The following is a 23,079-nucleotide window of genomic DNA, read 5'->3' on the forward strand; positions in this document are numbered from 1 at the left end:
ATCTCTAGGAGAGGTTTGGGAACAACAGAAAGAGCACTGGCTTTGGAATTCAGTGATGTTGTATCGCATCTCCATGACCTTGGGCAAGTCTTATATCTTATATCTGAAATTCAATATTTCTCATTGGATGAGAATAATATTTACCCTGTCCACCTCTGATCTCTGTTGTGATCAATGAAAAGATCATGAATTTAGTAGCATTTTCTAGTTTACAATGCACATGTAAGTTATTACTATTTTTCAAGGCTGGCATCATTTCGTGGGGAATAGAGATTTCAGAGCAATCACTCAAAGCCGTAGATTTGGTTTGAAAAATGTTCTATCTCAAATCTCTGGTTGCAGAAAAAAGCAGCATCAGTGGCTTTTAGATATATGGTGCTGAGCACAGGAAACAACGACTTTGGAATGGCTGGAGAAAGACCAGATGGATGCCTGTGTGATTAAAGGAGTTATTTTTAGAAACATGGTCAGTATCCTAGGACAGTGTCATGTGGGAAGAAATTCTACCGTATAACGTACTGTATGAGTCGTTTCCCTTGGAATATTCAGAGGTAAAAACATGGGTTTTGGAACAGATAGACATCAAATTGTCATGTAACCTTGAGCCAATCATTAACCTCTTTGGTCCTTAGATTTCTCATATGACAAAGGAGATAATAACACTAACCTCATAGTATTTGGGAAATGGTTATACTATAAGTTGGTGACTCTGCAGTGCCAAACGGTGCCTGGAACCTAGCAGCTGCTTACTGAATGGTAACTCCCGATTGCCTGCAATGACCAGTAAATTTGTAAGTGGATAATAATGTGAGGACCTTACCTTTGAAGATTCCTTTTCTAAGCCTCCTAAGTCCGAAAACATTTTGAATAAAATTCTTTATATTCTTAATCCTAGAAAAAATGATTTGGAGATGACTAAGATATTTAAAGCCAGACAGTGATTTCTAAACCTCTTAAAGTATCTTAGCATACTTGGCTGTCTGTTTCTAAATTGATGTTATTACCAGAGTGATTTGTATTTAAAACTTAACAGGTAGCCATCCATTTAGTTAACAATAAATCAGTTTATAGCTCTAGTTCTCATCTTTTGAAAAGTTTATACAGCTTCTTTTTAGAAACATAGCTATCCTTTATTTTCAAAATTCAAGAAAACTTAATGGTTCTTAGAAATTTGGAAAATCAATTTTGGTGTTTATATACCAGAAATTTCTGCCGGTCAGTACATTTGTGAATGAATAGTTCTGTGTTGGTAATTATTTGTAGTGATGATTCTCTGAATCATCTGAAACATCTCTGAATCACCACACGCAGGCTGAATAACATTCAAAATAGCTTTAGCGTTAAATGCATTTTGTTCTATTTGAATTCTTTGAAATCTGTAATTGTGGCACAAATTATATCTTATCACTAGCTATTTTCATAGGTTGAACTTGAGAAATTTGTTTCTGGATCTGGAAATAACACAGAAGTCTCAATTCAATTGGTAATTCCAAGTAGACTTGTACTCTAATAAAAGCTGTAGTTATTATGCAAATGATGGAAGTTTATGTTTAAGGATGACTGTAACCATTTATAAATAGTGGTAATTACCCAATACTGAGGGCTAGTAGAAAGATCACAGTTCTTTGATCTGTAGTCACAGATAAGAATTAGGTATCAGTTCTAAACCCTAAGTATCTTCACAATCTTGGGCAAATCACTTAACCTCCTTGGTTTCAATTTCTGTATCTGTAAAATAAGGGAATTGCATTAGATGATTGCTGCAATGTCTTTAGATTTTAACATTTTATGCTTCTATCCTCATATGTAATATGTAGTGGGCTTTTAATAAAGAACCAAATTAGGCTATACTTGGATCACTTCATAAGTTATATAAATGCCCAACAACTACGCTATACATCTGAAACTAATATAAAATAAAATTGAACGTCAACTATTATTTTTAGAAATATATAGTCACGGGATGTAAAGTACAGCACAGGGAATATAGTCAAAAGTATTATAATAGCTATGCACGGTGTCAGATGGGTAGTAGACCTGTAGTTATCACTTTGTGAGGTATGTAAATGTCTAATCACCATGTTGTTTTGTACCCCTGAAACGAATAATAAAAAATAAAAAAGTTATGCTACATTGGAAAACAGAATAGCTTGTACCGAATGTTTTAACAGTTATTGCCCAAATACATATTGCCTATATATTATTTTTCATCTTAACTAAGTGTACCTTTACAAAAACAATCAGTTTAATACTATAATGTACGAACAGACCTCAGGGAGCAAACTCCAAACATATAACTTATTATTATTTCTGAAATATAAGTACATTATTTTATATAGGTAATTATGACTATAGCAAATACATTGATAATTGAAATGTAAACAGGTCTGCTTTGAGCATATTTGCTAATATTCTTCCCTTATTAGTAAATATGACATCAAACGCTTTCTTCAATTTTGACATAAATGAATAACTTCAGTTATAGACACTGTTATCTATACGTGTATTTGCTATTATAACAAATATCCATCAACTGGCTAAAATTTATTAACAATCCTCTCAGTCAATATTTGTGCATTTGTTGACACATATGCTTATATCCTTTAATGGCCTGTTCCTTATTTAACTATTAATCAGAAAAATACTTAGCACAAAAAAGCTTTAAAATGTCCAATTATGATAAGCACTGGGATCAACAAACATTGTTGGATGTGTAAACAGCCATCAGTGAAGACAGTTTATGTACAGTTCGAAAAGCCAGTCATTGATAGAGGTTACCCTGCTGGTGGACTTTGGTCATGGCATGTTCACTCAAGCAGCAGGAGTGTTTGCGATGGAAACTCCTCCAGGAGCAAATGTGGCAGCATCAATTTCAGCTGATTAGATTGCTGCCTTAAATATGTGCCAGCAAGTAACAATTTAAGGAGACAGCTGACGTGCCCCAGGAGCTGGAGATCAGACACAATGAGGAATGTGTTTCAGACTTAAACAATGGGAAGCCAAGAGATTCCCAATGTGTCAAGTAGCAAAGGTGACATGATTGTTGAGGTAGAGAAGACATGCTGTGTCTTCTGCGACCCTGACACCAGGCTTTTGATGGAGAAAGAGCTGTGAAAACAATAAAAGGAAACTAAGTATAGTTATTATGGAGAATAGCTAAATATGGAAAAACCAGAAATACCTTGGAGATATAGCAAGTGCAGTTCCGGACCACTGCAATAAAGCAAGTCATAATCGTTTTGCTGGTGGAGGATCTTGCCTTACAATTTGTATAAAAGGTAACTTGTGTGAAGCAGAATAAAGCGAAGAACAATAAAATGAGGTATGCCTGTATCCTTAGGGTTATCCTAAACTCAAGAAAGCACTTATTACTCGTAAGGCCTTTTACGAGTTATTTTCAAAGTGCTGTCAGGCCTTAGTATGTTAATAGGATGACTCTCGTTATAGAAAGAAAAGGCGTATTTCAGGATGGTGCAGGCAAACAAACAGGGACCAATGTCAAACCACGTGTGCCAGACCAAGTGACAAGAACAAGAACCACCAAACCCAAATCATCACAAAGAACAAAGAAATGTACCTAGAAGACAGAGGTAGGGCAGACCACTGTGTTAACTTTATCTGTGTAGTCCATCTTTGTTTTCCTGCTGTTTTCTTGGCTCTTCTCTCCTTCCTACATGGCAGCTTCATGCTGGTATTGAAGTGTTGCCCTAGAATTAGACAGCGTATCTACTAGTAATGAGAGAATACCAAGGGAGAAAAAGGATTGCTTCTAGGGACTTCCTCTCAGGAGATCAAGAAATAACTTCCAAAGGCATGAGAAAAGTAATGTTTTGCATCTAATTGACCCGGTTGACATCATGTAACTAGTCTGGAGCCAATTACAGCAAGGGAGATGGGTGGCCTTTAAATGAATAAAGCTCACCGCTGGGGTTAGTGTGGACAGTTTCTGTCAATACAGAGGCGCCATGTGTGGGAGGAGTAGATACCTGAAGAAAATTGGGGTTCTGTTAGGAGAACAGAGGAGAGGGAAGAATGGGTGCTCAGATACTAGTCTGGGACCTGTTCTTACCAGCTGTATGAAATCGGGCAAGCCAGTTAACCACTTTGAGCTTTGTTTTCCTTATCAAAATAATGGGGGCTACTCACATATCCATGTTCTCGTTCCTTAGTAACAATACTTCCTTTTTGTTCTTGTTGAAATATTACCAGCTGAAATCTATACTACTTAGTCTACTAAGCCTCTCAGGCTTTTGGGGAATCTCCTTAAAAGGTGAACTGACAGTTGATATGTGACATTTTTATCTTTGTCTGCTTTATTTTGCTTCCTACCCTGAATCAGGAGGCAACGATTAGAGCTCGGGCAGCCATTTTGAACCTAGAGGTGATCTTGAGAATAGACCATGTGTTGGGGATGATGGAGAAGAAAGAAGGACCCTGGGTCCTTTGTGACTGCAGAAATGCCAGTTTAGCCCTGGACGGACTTCCTACCTAGAGCCTTCTTTTATGTGAGAGAAAAACTAATTTAAAAATCTTTTAAGCCACTTTTATTTGAAATGTTTGTTACTAGTATTAGGACACTTTACTCAAATGATTATCTTCAATCATCCATGTATAATAATTTTTAAGTAAAGTTGGCATCACTATGGCAAGTCATGGCCATTCAAATGGAAGACTTGTCAAAGCTTCCAGATGCCCATGCAAAATGTTCTCTTCAAAGGAGACTTTTAGTGAAATAAAATTATAATCAAATTAAATAATCGTGCTTTTTATTCATTTCACATATGAATAGTTGAAAATAAGAGCATGCATGAGAGACTGATTTTACAAAAAAAAAAAATGTGTGGAATTCTCCATATTGTTTCACTCTGTAACAATCTACATCAGAGTTCATGATTCATTTAATATTTGTTTTTTTTTTTAAATTTCAGCACCAATTTTTCAAGGAAAAGTGAATCATTTTGGAGGGGAGCATTTCTGTGCTGTTGTAAAACTAAGTGAACAGTTCTTAAAATATCTTGTCATATTAAATTTGAACTGTTGTTAAAGAATGTCTGGAACCACTCAGTGATGGCAGAAATTATTAAGTTCTTTGAGTAGAAATTGTCTGTGTTTATGCCAGGTGTTACTTGTGAAATTATTTTTCTGGAAAAATTAAGATATATTTTTAATCAGTTTCTCTTAAACTAGCTAGATAGATGGCATCCACAAATAGAGAATGACTTGTGCTCTCTTTCATGCCTTCATGTTCAAAGATAATGATATTCACTGATGCTTGCTCTTGCTTCCATCTTACTAACTGAAATCTGTACCCTGACATCAATACCTGCCTGTAACTCCTTTGGCTTTGGGCAGTCTCCTGGCGTTTCTCACTGAGCGCTAGTATGCTTTTTGTTTCTATGATTTCTCTTTTGATTTTGAGAGTTGACATTACCTTGAGTGAAATCATCTGCCTTTAGCTCCTGGCCCATTGAGTTTCCCTTACACCATCTTGCCAGCCACACTCAATTCCTAGACCACACTTCTAAATGGACAAAAAAAATGTCTTATGATTCTTCTTTCTGTTTAAGATGGCGGCCTGAGTGAATGAGGTGAGGAAGGCTTGGGATTGGGGAGGAAGCCAGGGGAGGACCAAGGAAGCGATAGTGGAATTTAGCCCTTGATTTTAGTTTTAAAATCTTGAGATCCTCTAGGTTTATATTTAGACTCATCATCAGGCACTAGATCATTTATTTAAGCAACCATTTGTAGAGTCTCTATGTACCCACTGCCATGGTAGTTACTAGGAATAAACAGAAGATACAATATTTACCTTCCAGGAACTTACTATCTAATGGAGGAGGCAGAAAAGTACACTGAAAATTATAGTTAACTGTGGTGGTGGGTGCTATTGGAAAGCTCTAAGAGAATCAGAGTTTGCCTAAAACAATCATTAGTGTTTATGACTTTCATTTCATGAGCTGGCCTGGAAATAAAATAAGCATTGCTCAGTTAAGCAGGAATGATCATACAATATTTCAGACAATGTTTATTTGTCCCTTTCACCTGCTGAAGACATTTTCCTTAAACTTGGTGTAGTTCTTCGATTGGTAGGATTCCCCCATCCAGGCACCAAATGTTGCTGTCCTGGGTGTTAAAACAGATATTTCTATGTGGGTAAAAAAGATGGTATAAAGAGTGGTGGTTTCTAAAACTAGTTGTGTGTGTGTGTGTGTGTGTGGGGGGATGAAGATATTTATGTAGAGGGCAGGATAGGCAGAGGGTGGTGGGATCCATTTTGACTAATAGAGAAGGAAGTGTTCATGAGCAGTTGTCAGTCACTGAGAGACAGAGCGCAGGCCCTTTATGGTCTAATTCCTTTTTATGATCCATTGGCTTCAAGAAGGCTCACTACACTAGTGTGGGGGAAGCACAGTGGGTGGAGGTGTTCTCTGCCCTCATGTCCTAATGCAGCAGATGCCATGGATATGTGTAGGCAGCTGTGGGGGGAGCGTCTGGAAACACACTGTACAGCAGCTGTTCCTGGTCCCACTTTCCCAGCAGCTATTGTCAGGGTTGTCGTTGAGAGTGTCTTTATAAATTCATCAATTCTGAAAACATACTTTTCGAAAGTATTTAGACATGTGGCTGTTTTCCATCCCATAGTCATATGACGTCTAGATTTTTCTGTCCAATAGGCTTGTATCTATTTCTTAAGAACAGTGTGGAGGCCGTACAGTGTAGCAGAAAGCCAGACAGACTTGGAAGCTCAGTTTGTTTATTTTCCAGCTGTATGACTTTGGGGAAATTAATTCTTTAAGTATTGGTTTGCTAATACATAAAATGGGGTAAGAAACTTAACTTGCAGAATTGTAGTGATGCTTTACAGGCATAACACATATAAAGTGCCAGCACGGTTCCAGACAAACAGTAGGTGCCCCATAAATGGCGGTTATCAAACTTAAATAGTACCGTTTTCAGTAAAGTTTTTGTTTCTTCGTGGGGGTTGAGTGTATGGACAGAGAAACAGAAGATATTATCTTTGATAGGTGCCAATACACTCTCATTGAAGTAGGCCCAGAACACCTACATTTTTCCTTGATTCTTGCTGGGAAAGAAGCTGAGTCTGGGGCAGTCAGGAATGAGCCCTTGATGGCTTTGAAGCTAAATTTCCTATCCAGGGTGGTCTAGCCATGGGCTATTCAGTTTTCTCGGATTCCTTTTTCTTCTTTTGCATTCTGGAGTACAGAATTGAGTTTAGCATACCCACTCCTAAGTTCATGCCTCACTATCATCATGGGTTCATAGAAAATCCTTCTTTTGTTCATATTTTATTTCAATATTTTCTCCCCTCTTCTTCTAACCCCAAACTCTCTCTCCTCCTTCACTCAAAGGTACCCATTATGGCTTATTTTATGAATGTTTTTCTATTTCACTGTTCATGTGTTTATTTACACGCACACACACATATGTAAATAAAAACACATAGTGTTGTGGGTGTATTTATATGTACAGAAATGGCTTCTTGTCAGAAACCTCATTTTGTTTCTTATTTTAAAACTCTGAATTATATTTTGAGCTGTACTTTCATGGTAATATGCAGATCTATTTCATTCTGTCAGATTCCTGCATAGAATTCCTTCTCATGCATCTATTGCATTTTACTTATGAAATCCCCTAGCGGTTGACTCTTACTCGTTATTGTTTAAAACCACACTCCAGTTAATATTCACTTACATGTTTTCTTGTGCGCTTGCATGCACATTTATGTGGGTTTATATCCAGGAGTAGTATTACACAGTTGTTCAGGACAAACATTCTCTGTAGGCTTGATTGCTTTACAAAATGGCTGCTCTATTTTGCGTTTTCACCAGCAGTGAAGAGGGTTTCTGTTTTCACACATCCCCACCAGCATTTGAAATGATCTGCTTTTCTAATTTTTGCCAGTCTGTTGTGTGTAAAATGGTATCTCTCTATTGTTTTATTTGAATTTCTCTGATTACTGCTTAGATTGATCATTTCTTTATGCAGTTATTAATGGTGTTTCCTTTTCTGTGAATGACTATTCTTATTTGACCACTTTCCTATTTGCTTATCTTTCTTTGTATTGCAGTATTCTTTGTATAGTTTAGATATTAATCTGTTATCAGTCACAGACATTATAAACATTTTCCCCCAGACACTCACCTATCTATTAATTTTGTCTGTAGTGTCTTTTTAGTGAATCAAAATATTTTTTATGGCATAGTTGAATTTAGCAAAAATTTCAAATTGCGTTATAATTGAAATATAACAGATATAAAGTTTTGCGCAAATCATAAGTGTACAGTTTACTGATTACCACAAAGTGAACACTCCTATGTTCAACTTTCAAGACAAGAAATAGAAAGTTATGAATATGTCTCCCTTTGCTCCCTTTTCGTTATTAACCCCTTTTTCTCCCCTAAAGTTAACAACAATTATCCCAACTTAGTGACTTAAAACAATAAACATTTGTTATATCACACAGTTTCTGACTGTCAGGAATCCTGGAGCAGCTTAGTGGGGTGTTTTATATTCAGGTGGGCTCACAAGGCTGCATTAAAGATGTGGGCCAGGACTGTAGTCCTCTGAAGGCTTTACGAAGCTCTGCTTCCCAAAAAGGCTCACTGATGTGGCTGTTGGCTAGAGTCCTCAGTTCCTCTCTGGCTGTTGCAGGAGACCTCAGTGTCTCACCCCACGGGGCTTCTCCATTGGACTGCTCACACAGGATAGCTAACTGTCCCAGGGTGAGGAGATGGAGCGGGTTAGAGAGGGAGGAAGGGAAGAAGGGAGGGAAGAGCTATTGTGCCTTTTTTCTGACCTACATTCTGAAGTCACACACTGTCATTTTCACTTGAGTCTATTTGTTAGCAGTTAGTCTCGAAGTCCAGCCCCCTCCTCAGGGAGACGAGAATTAGATTCCACTTCTAAAAGAACGAAACATCAAAGTATTTGTGGACGTCACTATAGCTACCTTTATTTCTAACATCTTTTAGTTTTTCTTCTTTGTGAACTTTATAGAAATAGAATCATACAATATATATTCTTTTGTCTCTGGCTTTTTTGACTCAGAATTACATTTGTGGAATTCATTTCTGAACATAGTAGTATTCTATTGATTTTAATTTCTGGACAGTATACCAATGTATGAACATATCACAGTTGATCTATTCATGGACCTGGGTTCATTCTAGTTTGGGGTTATAACAAATAACACTGCATGAATGTTCTTAGATGCAATTTTTGGTACACATGTGTATGCATTTCTGATGGATATGTACTTTGGAGTGAGTTGCTGGGTCATAGAGTATGCATATATTCAACTTTAGTAAATGATTGGTACCAGAGAGTTTTCTAAAGTGGTTGTATCCATTTATATTCCCACCAGCAGTGTATGAGAGTTCCCGTTACTCCACATTTTTGATAGCACTAGGTATTATCAGTCTTTCTAATTTTAGGAATTGTAGTAAATATGTAGCACCATCTCATTTCCATTTGTATTTTCTTGATTGCTAGTGAGATTTAGCTCCTTTTCATTTCATTGATAATTTGAATAACTTTTCTTGTAGATTGTCTTGCATTGCACTTTCAGTACAATGTTTAGTAGAAGGGGGGATGCTAACAACCTCAGGATTTGAAATCTGTCCCTATTTCTTTATATTTGCCTTCACATTTAGGGATTTAGTCCACATGAAGGTATTTTTGTTTGTTTGCCTTTTGTTTTTGTTTTTATAGCAAGAGGTAGGGATTCTACTCAATTTTTTCTACATATTAACGTTTCTCCCAATACCATTTTCTAAATAACACAGTCTTTTGCTCTTAATTTGGCTTATCACTTTGATTATATACCAGATGAGAAACGATGGTCACTAACATTGTGTGGGAATGATAGATTTGGTGAAAAATGGCCAAATTCTGGGTACTGTTTGAAAGGCCTTTTTCTAATTTAAATGTTAATACAACCCATAGTAAAGAGTACACATACTCTGGATGTGGCATGAGATGATGAAGGTTTCTAATTGTTTTGCTTGGCCTTAGAGTATATCAGCCTCCTCATAGATAGTGTTTATAGGAAGGGCAGCAGTTCTCTATAAGTCTTCTTGACACCAACAGTCAAGGCAATGGTAGATAACCTCTTGACACTATCATATGAAGTTGCTCATGTGGCATCTGGCCTGTTGGCAAAGAAGAGCAGAGGAAACAAAAATCTGTGCATAAAGCCTGCTCCAAAAAGTAAGTGAACTAAGTTATCTACTTTTCCTAAAAGCTTTTAAAGAAAGCATAAATAGGTGTTGGACTTCATTAAATACCTTTCCTCCATCTACAGAGATACTTGTGTGGGTTTTCACACATAGTGCTATAATGTGGTATAAATCACATTGATAGATTTTCTAATGTTCATTTCACTCCTGTGTTAAACCCTACTTGGTCATAATGATATTATATTTAATATGCTATTCAATCCAGTCAGCTAAAATAGTAGATGCTATTATATTTGTGCCCTGCTCATATCTACTTGGGGTGAACTACTTCTGTATATGCTAAGCTGACTACCAATACCTGAGATTCTTGGCCTGAGAGGTTTCTCTCATCACTGGAGCCTTCTCTGCCTGTGTGCAGACCAGGCTGCAAGTACCAGAGAATTAACACTTGTCACATTTCAGAAGTAGCCCTTAATGGATGACTGATGGAATTGGGAGGATAAAGGACCCAGTTTCCATGTTCTTTGGGAGGGAAAAAGCTGAGGCATGTGTTCTACACTGGATGGAACTTAATAGATTCAACTCAAGTTGCTCATAATGATAACTTGCTTAAAAATACACTTGTTTCCTTCTTTTATTCTCTTACTTCACTCACTTGTCAGTGTTTCCTAGAATTGCCTTTCAAATAAATGTTTGCTCATGAATCCTTATTTTAGGGTCTGCTTCTGGGGTATTCCAAAATAAGAAAGCTAACATTTTCTTTTGCATTTTGTATCTATGTTCAAAAGTAAAATCACCCTGTAATTTTTAATTTTATATTACCCCTTCCTCATTTTATTATCAAGAGTATACAATCCTAATAAAGATAGTTTGATAGCTTTTCTTTTTCTCTTCTTGAACAACTTATATTAGAGAGTGGTTATCTATTCTTCAAAGTTTTATAGAACTCATAAGCAAGATCATCTGGGTGTGATGCTTTTTGGGGAGGAAAATGAGGGCTTTGATTGCAATTGTAATTTCATTAATGGCAATTGGCTTATACAAGTTTTCTATTTCTTCTTGTGTCAATTTTGCCATATTTTGTATATTGCAAGAGGGCTACTAATTTTAACTAGGATTTTATACATATTGGTTGATAGTTGTTCATAATAGTCACATAAGTGGTATGGTAGAGCTGGCTCATATTGGCTCATGAAAGCTGATGACTGTTAAATTTTCAGGAACGTCATGAGTGCTTGATCTCACATGAGTAACTGGGCACACTGGTAATTGGCCATGGTGGGGGTATTTACACCTTGGAAATAGGCAAACACTACATATTAGAATTTTTTTCCTGGTGTAAACTTGTGATAATTACCAGCATACAACTTTTTTTCTCATACTTCACTGGTCCCTCCTTTTCCATCTCTTTTATTGATTTCTCCTCTTTACCTTGACTCTTAACATTTTAATGCCCCATTACAGAGTCTTGGTCCCCTTCTCTTCTTTGTCTACATTGACTGCCCTTAGTGATCTGATCTACTATCAAGGTTTTAAAAACCACTCATATTCCAGTGAACCCCAACTTTATATCTCCAACCTGGACCTTTTCCCTAAACACTAGACTCACATATCCAGTTGTCAACTCAACATCTCTTACTTGATGTCTAATAGACATCTCAAATACAACATGATTAAAACTGACCTCCTGATATACTCCCTCAAGTCGGCTTCGCTGGAAGTCTTTCCCATCTCAGTTGATGACAGCTTCATATTCTAGTTGCTCAGGCTAAAAGTCTTATAGTCATTCATGACTTCTGTCCTTCTCTCATACTCTATATTCAATCCATTAGAAAATTACATTAGCTGTACATTATAAAAACACAAATCTGGCAATTTCTCCCTATTCTATCCTGAATCTTCATTATTTCCTAACTGAATTATTTCTGTAGCCTCCTAAGGGTTTCCTCACACCCACCTTTGCCCTCCCTAGAGTCTATCATCAAGTCCATCAGGCAGCCAGAATGATCCTCTTTTAAGGATCAGATCATGTTACTTCTCTGCTCAAAACACTCTGATAGCTCCCAGTTCCACTCAGAATATAAACCAGAGTCCTTTTTATGGGCCTCACCTTTACCTCTATGACCACATCCCCTACTAAATTCCCCTCCCCTTAAAGTATACCAGCCACACTTATCTGTTCATCGTTCTTCAAAAACACAAAAACAACAAAACAAAACAACCAGCAAGCATCTGCCTCAGAGCCTCTGTCTGGAAAGCTCTTCCCTCTGATAACTGCACAGCTCACTTCCTCACTTGATTCAAAAAACATGTTTTTTATTATCTCTCTCCTCACTGAAATCCGAGCCCCACAGTGTAAGGATTTTTCTGTCTGTTCCCTGGTGTATCCCAACAGTGAAGCAGAAGAAATCCTGACATACTGCAGTGCTTGGTACATCTCTGCTGAATGGATTATCTACTTAATTAGTCAAGAAATAGCCTTGGCACTCTTATTAAGATTCAAGGCACTCAGTCTCTCTGGGATAATTTCAGGTAATGGGACACATCAGTCCATGCTTCCATGGTGCATCTTCTGAGAGCTACTCCCATGTCCTTTCGCCTGACTGGAGGAAGCAGATCCAGTTTTCTTAGGAAATCACAGTCAGTGGACCACTTCATTCCCTCTTTACCATCTGTAAGTGTGACAGCCTGCTTGGAATGAGAAGAAACATTACTCTTCTTTGGCTGGGAGCCTCACTCTCTTTTGGGACCACTTTGGGACAAAGAAGATTGGAAGAGAGAATTAAAGCTTGGTTAGGTTTTACCTATGCTCAAAGGCCTATGTTCCCTGAATTGACATCCACTATTTTAAGGAATAAGAACCTGCCTTTAACTCCACCTCTACTTAGAAAGTTAGTTCTTAATCAGGCAAACATAAACAGATAATGATTCAGAAATAGGTTTAACAATTTATTGAGGAGATTCAGCTCAGTGGAGTATAACAGTTTTATTTCTTCCAATTAGCACTTTAAACTATGCTCTGATAAGTCCTCTATTTCCTGTTTCTTAATAGCATCTTCAGTTGATTCCATAACTTGTTGTCACTTTTGCTAATTAAGAGTCCTGTTCAATTTCAAAGTCTATTAAAGCTCATCCTGTCCCTTCCCCACAGCACAGGCCTTTGGATGTTGGAAGCAGAAGAAGGAAGATGTACACATCCTGCCCTCTCCTCTTATAGGTCTCCATCCTCTAGAGTACTGGGGGGCTAGAAGAGAGAGATGGTGCAGGTAGGGGTCATCTTACATAACTGGCCACGTGTTTGTGGCAGGGAGATGTCCCTAGCCAACCTCTGTTTTGATCTGGTTCTGCTTAATGCTGATAACCTCTGTTGATAGGATCGTTTTGCGTAGATACTACTCAAGGTTTCTTTGAGGGTGGTGTCAAATTTTGTTTGATTTCCACCCTTGGTACTGAGGATTCCTCAGAGAGAGACAACTGGGGCTCTTTTTGGCCTAGCCAGTGGTCCATTTTTCCACCCCCCTCTCCTGATGGGTATCACCTCACCTGGTCCAGTGGCTGCCCTGGCAACTCTGTAACTCCTCTCTCCTGCTGTATGTTCATTTGCCATCAAAACCATTGAGGTATGTTCCACACCCTCTGAGAGTCCTGGGTACTGGGCTGAGATTGTCCCAACTATCATTTTGTTACATGTCATGATACATTATAGTTCCTTCTCATTCTGATAACCCTTTTCTAAAAATATCCAGACAAGAAGCAAACATCAGTCTTTAGATTCAGGAGCATCTCCTCTTCCCATCTGTGGATATATGTCAAGATGTCCTAAGAATTATTCTCCATACTCTCCCTCTGTCTGAAAGGCAATATTAGAGCAGGGTTTAGATTCTGTAGCTCAGCAAGCATCCATCTAGAAGGTGAGATGATACACATCTCTTCTTGTGGGCACCTTCAAATGATTCCTTTGGAGCCTTCTCTCTATCATGTGGCACTAGGTGACGTGGCAGTTGAAGGTAGGTGTCCACTGAAATACGTGTTCCCCTTCCATAGTACAAAGATGTCTCTGGGAAAGAGCTTCCCAACCAAGGACTACATTTCCCAGGCCCCTTTGAGTCTATGTCTGCCCATGTGACTGGTTCTCACCAATGGAACATGAACAGAAGTGACATGGGCTACTTCCAGGGGAAAGCATTTAAGAAGCAGATGTGCCTCTTCCAAGCACTATTTCCACTTTCAATGGCTGGTTGCAAATGATGAGAACCCAGGAAATGATGGCAAAATCACAGGATGGGAGAAGCCAGAATCTCAGAATCACTTACAGATGAAAGCTCTCTGTTAACAGGAACATCTGCTTTGAACTCTTATGTGAGAAATAAACTATTGTGTTTGAGCTATTATACAGTTTGGGTTCTTTGGTAATGGCAGCTAATGTTACATTAACTATTACATGTGACAAGTAAGCACCTGTCCTTTTCCCTGGTAAAGGGAAAAGAAGCCTTTTGTGATGAACCTGAACACTCTACATGAAACAAATCACTCTCTTTCCCAAATTCCAGTTTTCTTATATAAACTAAGGGCTGGAGTGAAGGTTGGGAATAAGAAGGGATGTTATATTGACTCTTAGTTTGCTATGGGGCCTCTGTGTGCCCCAACCATTGATGGCTTTATTACAAAGTAAAGATACCTACTCACCAATTCTAGGGAAATAGAAAATGTTCCACTCAGCAACTAGTGACAGGAATTTTTGAAAATATGAAAATGTATTCACGGACCCTTCAAAATTATCATCACAAAGCCTTGAGAAAAACCGGAAGCCCCAGTTGTGTAACCACAGAAATGGGCTCCTTGCTTTTGTTGATTGTTGCCTCTGTTCCCTTTTCCTGGCGCTAGTGTTGAGACTTCATGGAGGGGCAGCTATGGTGACCCCCATGGCTGAAGAATATGTCTTACAGTTTAATGGCTGGAGAAACCATCAACCAGGCCTGGCTATGGTGTCGGTAACTACATGACTCTACACAATGTCTCTTCCCTACCTGCTGTTGAGTTGGGGTGTGGTTGGTGCCAGGATCATCAGAATGTGCTTAACTGGGGCTGAGACACCAATGGGGGTATGGAAGGTATAATCAGCTGATAACAGGTAGCAATCCAGACAGATGGGTAGTGGATATCAGGGAAGTCCTGTGGGAAACTAAAGGTGAATGTTCTGGTAGGTGGGAGAACTGTGGCATTGTTTAATTTATAGAATAAGACTGGAAGATAAGAAATCTCAGGCTGGGGTCATTAGGAGGAGTCTACTTTTCAGAAGGTGGGGATCAATGTGGTGGCAAGTCAAGCTTTAGAAGAAACTGGTGCAGGGTAGGAAACCAAGATGGGTGCTCAGGCATTGTAACCCACAGGAACCACAGGAAAAGGCTGCATGGAACTATTTGCAACATTGTCTTGGTGCTGAATCACTGTGTGCCTGTTCTGGGGCTATGTAACCTTCTCTGATGAGAAAGAATGGTCCCAGAGCCTGGCCCAGGGCTAAAACCAAACCAGAAATTTCAGAGAGTCATAGATACAGAAAGGGAATTGGTCAAGTAGATCAACTCCCATGGTGTCTGAAATTACCATCATTAGAGTTAAGACTTTAGGTTAAAATAATGTACAAAGCCATTATTAAAATTCAAGTATTTCCCAGGAGAAGTAATTAACATTGGCATGCCTGCATATTAGAGTATCAGAATAGCTAATTCTGAAGAGAAGACAATTATTTCTTAGGTAAGTATCATATATGAAATGTGGGAGGGAACTAATGTATCTAGGTTCTTATATATTATACTCATTTTTAAATACACATTTTATTTAATCTTCCTCTCATCAACTCCAGGTTCACATCATTATTCTCACCTCAAATTACTTATAATATATAAGTAATTTGCCAAAGGACACAGTTAGTAAGTGTCTGTGGGAAGTTGTACGAATGTTCAATATATTTGCTGTCCCTCCTTGGAGATGGGTTAAACATCCCTGCTCTGATGGTGTCATACTTGGTCATATGACTAGTTTGGTCAGTAAAAGATGAATGGAAGAGATGTGACCAGAAACTTTAAAAGCCACCATATGACTCTGCTGTCTCTTCCCTTTTTCCAGAAGATCAATTTACCAGATAGAGGATGCTCCTTTAACCTGGGTCTTGATATGAAAATAACATGGAACAGAGCCACAGCTGACCTGCAATCAATATATAGCCTGAGTGAGAAATAAACTTTTGTTATTGCAAGCCACTAAGGTGTTGGGCTTGTTTGTTACTGCAGCATAACTTAGCCTAAGCTGATTAATACAGTGACTGACACAGTATTCCAGCCAAGGCCTATCAAACTGCAAAGCCCATGTCCTTTCCCTGCCAGGAGGACACCTCTCAGCGGGAAGGAGACTTAACCACCACCGCTGGGCAGCATGAGGCATCTCCTTCTCCCTCCTTCTACAAATACCCAGTAGAAGCTTGAGAAAGTTTCATGAGTGTGGCCATCCCCAGAGGAACTTTGCCTATATGCGAATATAACATACCTTCGGAGCAGAGCTGATTCCCCAGTTTCCTCTCCTTTCCCGGAGGCACTAAAACAGGGGAAGGAACAGTGATGACAGTGAGGAGTTCCATGCTGCTTGAACGCTTTCCAGATGCTCTCTCTGGCTCGGCTTAGTGGAAACTGGTGCCATCTGGTAGACAAGCACCCAGACAGGAGTGATGGGCCAGCATTCCCCTCCCAGCTTCCTTCCCATCCCTGGAGTAAGTGAGAATTTGTTCATCCCAGATTGGATGTGGACACTTCCATATCGGAAGAGGAATGGTCCAAAGGCCTCTCATTCAAAACAAATAGGTGTTGCAATGAAAACCAGGCTGGGCCTTCAGGTAAAATGGAATTTTGCTACTTAGATGGACTGATTAAGTCAGATTGGCAGAGAAAAACAAACACGCACATAAACAAACAAACAAAACAAGAAAGGAGCTCAGCTAATCCAAAAAGTATTTGACGTTGCTGCTTTATTTTTTTTCTCTAAACACCTATGGCATTTTTCCTCCAGGGATTTAAACTGAGAAGATGGAGTTGACAACCCCTTTCTTTGTTTGAATTTTCCCCTAGAATTCTATATTGCAGGGAAAACCCTGCCTGGGTCAATGGCCTGGAGAATTGTCCTAAAGAGTCACCTCCCCTGGCATCTGTCACAGGAAGCAGCCGTGACTGCCTGGGGCAGAGAGCACTGCAGACTGAGTCCACTGTTAATACTGTAAGCATGGCTCCCATTTTTAGGGAAAGGGGATCTGTGTAGTCAGCCTGCAGGCCACCAGCTCCACCATTTGTTTTGCTTTTAATCTGTCTTTCAATCACTACATAATCTGTCCCAAGTGATTGATCATATTGAGGATCTGATTGGCACTTGAGTTCCTCAGGTCTCTTTTTGCTTTCCTGGAATTCAGAGCATCAAAAGCACCATTTTGTTCTGTTTTATGATGTATCCCTTTGACAGTCTGCAAAACAGATATTTTGTAAAAAAAAAAAAAAAAAAATCTAGGGCTCAATACTGATTTATAAATAGTTTACAAAAGGCAAGAGGATGCAGAAATTCCCTTTGTTCCACAATATGTATGAATATTTGTTCCTGATATATTTATCGATGAGGCTTTCCCTCATTGTGTGGCTCCTCATTTCACCACTTGAGAGAAGAAAAGCATCTTCTTAGGTCTAGTACTCTCAAGATACCTGACGGCTACAGTAGACTTGGCCAGCTGCCTCCTTCCAATGGACCCAACTTTTGTTGTAGTTCTCCATTGTGTCTAGTGCCCCACTGTAGTAATAACCAACATTTGAAGAGGGCTTCACTGCTCTTACAAGGCTTTTACATGCTTTGCCTAATCAAACCTTTACAATTTCTGCAGAGTAGGTTGAGAAGAATATTATTAGGAGTCCTTGTATACAGCAGGTCATACGGTGGTTTCACCACTGTGTTGTGTGGATGAGGGGCCAAGTTGCTTTGGTGTGGTTCTGGATCATGTGCTCTTTTAGCTATAAAAAGTTTGCACAGAATGAGGCAAAAATGAGTCAATAAAGAAGAGTAGAAGAAATGGGGTAAGAGGAAGCAAGGAAGGAATGGGCAGGATATTAAAATAACAGGTAAAGCATTTAGCCAACTGGAAGCTCCAGTTGGCTGGATTTGAGTGCTCCATCAGGCAGACAGGGTGGATCCTTCTCTGATCTAGTGTAAGCCCCGACTCAGCCTGAGCACCTTGTAGGGGCACTCGTTTCAGTATTTGCTGACTGAATTGATTAACAGGGATGATTTATAACACCTCTGCCTCAATGGAGGAATTCTTGTATTTGTATGTGTATGAGTCCCATTCTTCTATTCTTGTCATAACTGGTAACGAATAAAACATGCCAACAATCTAATTTTCTCTTGCCTAGACAATTTCAAATCACATTAGAAATAAGTGTTTTCCACCAATTTCATTTTGTTAGTGAGTTGCTTCAGTAACGGGCCTACCCTATTATAATTCAGTGAACTAATTGACTTCCCAAACTCACTGCAGACAGCACCTTGCTCTGTGCACAGGACTGTTGTTTCTCTCCTCACGTGTTTCCGCTCTTCATTTCTTTTTAACAATAAGAGATGGTGCCTGGGAATCTTTAGAAAATCTCACCTCATTAAACATCAAAGTGTTTAACATCTATATAACATCTATATAAACATCTATATAAACCTCTATATAAACATCTATATAATAATATAGAAGGTACACTTCTGGCTTTAGTGTTGTTTCTTTCCTTTTGTTCAAGCATAGACAGCTTAGCTCACTGACTAAATTGAAAACTCCTTAAGGATGGTGTTGTGTTCCCCCAAATTCATATGTTGAAGCCTTCAAAATGTGACTGCGTTTGGAGAGAGGGCCTTTCAAAGAGGTAGTCAGGTTCAAATGAAGCTGTTAGGGGGTCTAATCAAATCTGACTGTGTCCTTACAAGGAGATTAGGACGCACAAATAGATGCCAGGGATGAACACACACAGAGTAAAGGCCATGTGAGGACACGGCAAGAAGGCCATGCGAGGACACCGGCCGCCAAGAAGAGAGGAGGTCTCAGAAGAAACCAAACCTGCAGACATCTTGGTCTTCCAGATGCCAGAACTGTGAGACAATACATGTGTGTTGTTTAAGCCCCCCAGTCAGTGGTATTTTGTTATGGCAGCCCGAGCAGACTAACACAGATAGTTACATCTTCCACTTCTCTGATACATCTCTGCCCCATGTGCCTCACAAAATGCTCAGCACACAAGTTAGACAGCACCTAATAATATCAGTGTCATTTATTTTTTATCATTTATGTATTTAAGAAAACCTATTTATGGAACATATTTAACATAATTCATTTCATATGCAGCTATGTTGATTTGTTGGCGAACAGTTGCTTCCTATATTCATTAATGAAGACTTAATCATTTGTTTGAATAGATAATATATGTCTGTGGGAAATATTTTAAACAGTATGAAAAATTAGGTATATATGTAATATATAATGTAATACATGATATATATGATATATAATATATAATATACAATATATAATACACAATGTATAATATATAACATATACTCGTATATGCTCCTGTCTGATTTTCTTTTCTATTTCATTTTGTTTCTAGCAAATGGTAGCATAATGTTTACGTTTTCACTTTTTAAAGAGTTAACATACATCTTGGGAATTGCTCCACCTAGGACATAGAGATCCATTTTATTCTCTGTAACTCATTTTGTTGTATTTAAATGCATTGTCTCCCCTGCTTCTTCCACTCTCACCTACACACTTTCATATGAAGCACAAACAGAGGCTCATTCTTGCTGCCATTTCCTGAGAGGAATATTTGAGTGAAGGATTTAATCAGTCACTAAAGCCATAGTGCCTGAAACAGAAGGGCACGATTTTTAGGCAGTCCAAGTAAACAGTGAGAATTTCTCTGACTAATCTTGTGTGTTTCTAGTACAATAAATGTAGGTACACACCAACAATCATGTAGCCTACCTTCCCTCTGACTTTACTGTGCAATTAATATTGTACCAAGGAATAATATCGATTTTTGAAAGAATCATACATAAATCCACCAAACTAGGAAACCAAGGTATTTTTTTTTCCTGTTCTCTATTAGTACTTGTTCATTTGTATACAAACTTTGATAGTTTTAATTACAAATCAGAGCAATTGTGTATTCTGCTTTTCTCTTGAAGTGAATTATAAATATTGCTATTTGTTACTATGTTTACATAATAATAATTGTATATGGTTGCCTAATAGCCTATCCAGTTGATGTATTATTTTCCCTAATTATAATAAAGTACAATTGTATTGTCTGAGCAAAATTAAATAAAAATTACAAGAAAATAAATCTGACATATATTAATGATATACAGAAATGTTATTGAGCTACAAGGTAATTGACTATAAAATAGAGAGCAGCACACATAAATTATAATTAGTATTCTCTATATCCTATGAAATCAAAACTTTCTAAGGGAGAGGCTGTAGAAAAGGGAACTGTTCAGATGCCATCCTGAAAAAGGAACAGTCTTTCCTATTTCTTTAAGAGTTGGTTTCGGGAAATGAGCCTGCAAATTCTGTTTTCCCTTTCCTACAGCTGTACCTCTACTCGCACAGAGGTGGAGGGAGCAAACTAGTATGCCTCAATCAGTTTGGGTTAATCAGATTGATTTCCTAACTACTGTCCATGAAGTATGAATGACTAATGGCCTTCCTTAATTGATTAACTTCATCAACAAATATGTATTCAGCATCTATTACATGTTGAATGTGAAATACATAGGGAAGAAGATAACTTCTGCTCCCTTAGGGTTTATAATGTAAACAAGGTATAGATCAGTAATCAAATGAATAATAAAATAATTGTAAGTTTTAGTAAGTGCTGAGAAGAAATAAACAGGGCACTATCACAGAGAGAAATCAAGGTGGGTCATCCTTTAGATAGGCGATCAGAGAAGGTCTCAATGAGTAAGTCACATTGACACGGAAACTTGAGGGAGAAGAAAGAGTCAGCCACAAGAAGAACAGAGGAAAGAGGAAACAGCAGGGGCAAAGGCTCTAAGGCATGCAGACTATGGGCCGGAGGGACTCTAGTGCACTGGGCAAAAGAAAGTGTGGCCCTGGGTGAGGTGGAAAGAAGGGCAGTGAGCCCATATGCATGGCCGGGGACCCCATGGGAACCTAGATTTCATTACAAGTACAATGGGAAGCCAGATAAAAGTTTTAAGCAGGTGAAAGGCATCATTCCAATCATGTTGAAAAATCACTTTTGGCTGCTGTGTGGAAAATAGATCGGAGGCCGTGCAAGAGTGGAAGTAGAGAGGATAATTAGAAGGTTGTTAGTGTTACCCCCATGAGAGGTGACAATGGCTGGAACCTCCGTGGTGGCAGTGGAGATGGAGACAAGTGGACAAGATGGATCTCAATCAGAGAGAGCTGACAGCTAAAATGGCTATGAAGAATAAGAGAAAAGGAAGGTGTCAGTAATGATGCTAGGATTTCTGGGGGAGTACCAAATTTAAAAGTAGAAGGCAGGAAATCAAAAGTTCTCTTTGGATATTTAAGTTGGACATGACTTATGAGGAATCTGGGTGGAATTGTCAGCTAGGCAGTTAGATACCTGAGTCTGAGATCCATTTGGGCATTGTTAGCAGCCTGATGATATTTAAAGCCTCAGACTGGATGACACGCTGAAGGAGTGTGTGTAGCTGGGGAAGAGAAGGGGCCCTGGACTGAACCTGTAACCTTCCCAGGGATGCCCAGTCATGACCAGAAAGGAGTAAATCCCCACCTGGTGGAACCTCAAACTCTCTGAGGATTCATAATATATTCATTATCAACAGACCCATCAATAGTCAGGGCAATCATCCAGGGGCATTTTTTACAGCTTCTTTCTTGCCTACCTCTCTTAACACTGGTATCACTTTGAACACTATGAACCTTTCTATGAAGAAAAGAGGTAGCAAGTGTGAGGTTTTCATGCTCAGTGAACATGTAGGCTGTCACCTTAGGCAGCTGTATGTTGGAAGCTGTGCACAGTTGCCAGAGTACTTTGCCATTTGTTTCTCTGTTTTCATGGCTGTAAGTAACTATTGTGGGTCTTCCCTGAGACCCAGAACCCCACAAGCTCTTACCTCTGCATCTTCCGGTAGCTTATGGGTCAGCACTTAACAGCTCTATAGGAAGACTGTAAAGTAAGAAGCTAGAAGGGAACTTTGAAAGCATACCTCCCAAGCCTTTTGTTTTACATATGCAGGAATTGGCTCGCCCACCACCACCATGAAATGAAAGGTGTTTCAGGCTTCATTTTAACAACCACTGATCAACTTCTTTGGTCAAGGGAAGCCCATCAGTCTTCATTCAATCTAAGAGATGACTTGTTTACTGTAGCCCCCAAGAAAAGACAAATCCAATGTTTAAAATCTCTCTAATTAGAAAAAGAAATTGAAAGTATTCCCAGGCCCAAAGCATAGATATGCTAAGAAATACCCTACTCATGCTGCCCTTTCCCCAGCCTGAAGAGATGATTTAGATTCCATTATCCAGGCTCACCTTCGGACACACTGCATCTGTGGAAACTCAGAGACTGCTAGATTGTGAATGACCATAAAAAAATGAGCAGGAAGACCTATAAATTAGAGAGATGGGTTTTATGTTGGAAGAAGGAAACCCAAATCCTACATAAAAGGTACCATTCTCCACATGGCCAAATAACAACAGACCGACGTGTGATAAATAATTGATACAACTTGCTCTTACATAAAGCCTGGTTTGAAAAAACAAGAACCAGAGAATGTAGTAAATTTAGTGGAAAAGACA

At 38.8% G+C, this 23,079-nt stretch overlaps 1 long non-coding RNA gene across 2 annotated transcripts; it reads left to right on the forward strand.

Annotated features, from left to right (window-relative positions):
• Positions 1 to 662: 662 nt before the first annotated feature.
• LOC109449090 (uncharacterized) lies at positions 663 to 18,952 on the forward strand. 2 transcript variants are annotated; one of them, XR_012497517.1, is made up of 4 exons: positions 663 to 791; positions 3,448 to 3,590; positions 4,340 to 4,505; positions 16,326 to 18,952. It is a non-coding gene; the product is annotated as an uncharacterized LOC109449090 (long non-coding RNA). The 2 variants fall into 2 exon arrangements; XR_002137641.2 differs by lacking the exon at positions 16,326 to 18,952 and having other exon boundaries at positions 4,340 to 4,683.
• The last annotated feature ends 4,127 nt before the right edge of the window (positions 18,953 to 23,079 follow it).

The sequence above is a fragment of the Rhinolophus sinicus genome, linkage group LG01 (genome assembly GCF_036562045.2).
Source record: "Rhinolophus sinicus isolate RSC01 linkage group LG01, ASM3656204v1, whole genome shotgun sequence".
Lineage (NCBI taxonomy): Eukaryota > Metazoa > Chordata > Mammalia > Chiroptera > Rhinolophidae > Rhinolophus > Rhinolophus sinicus.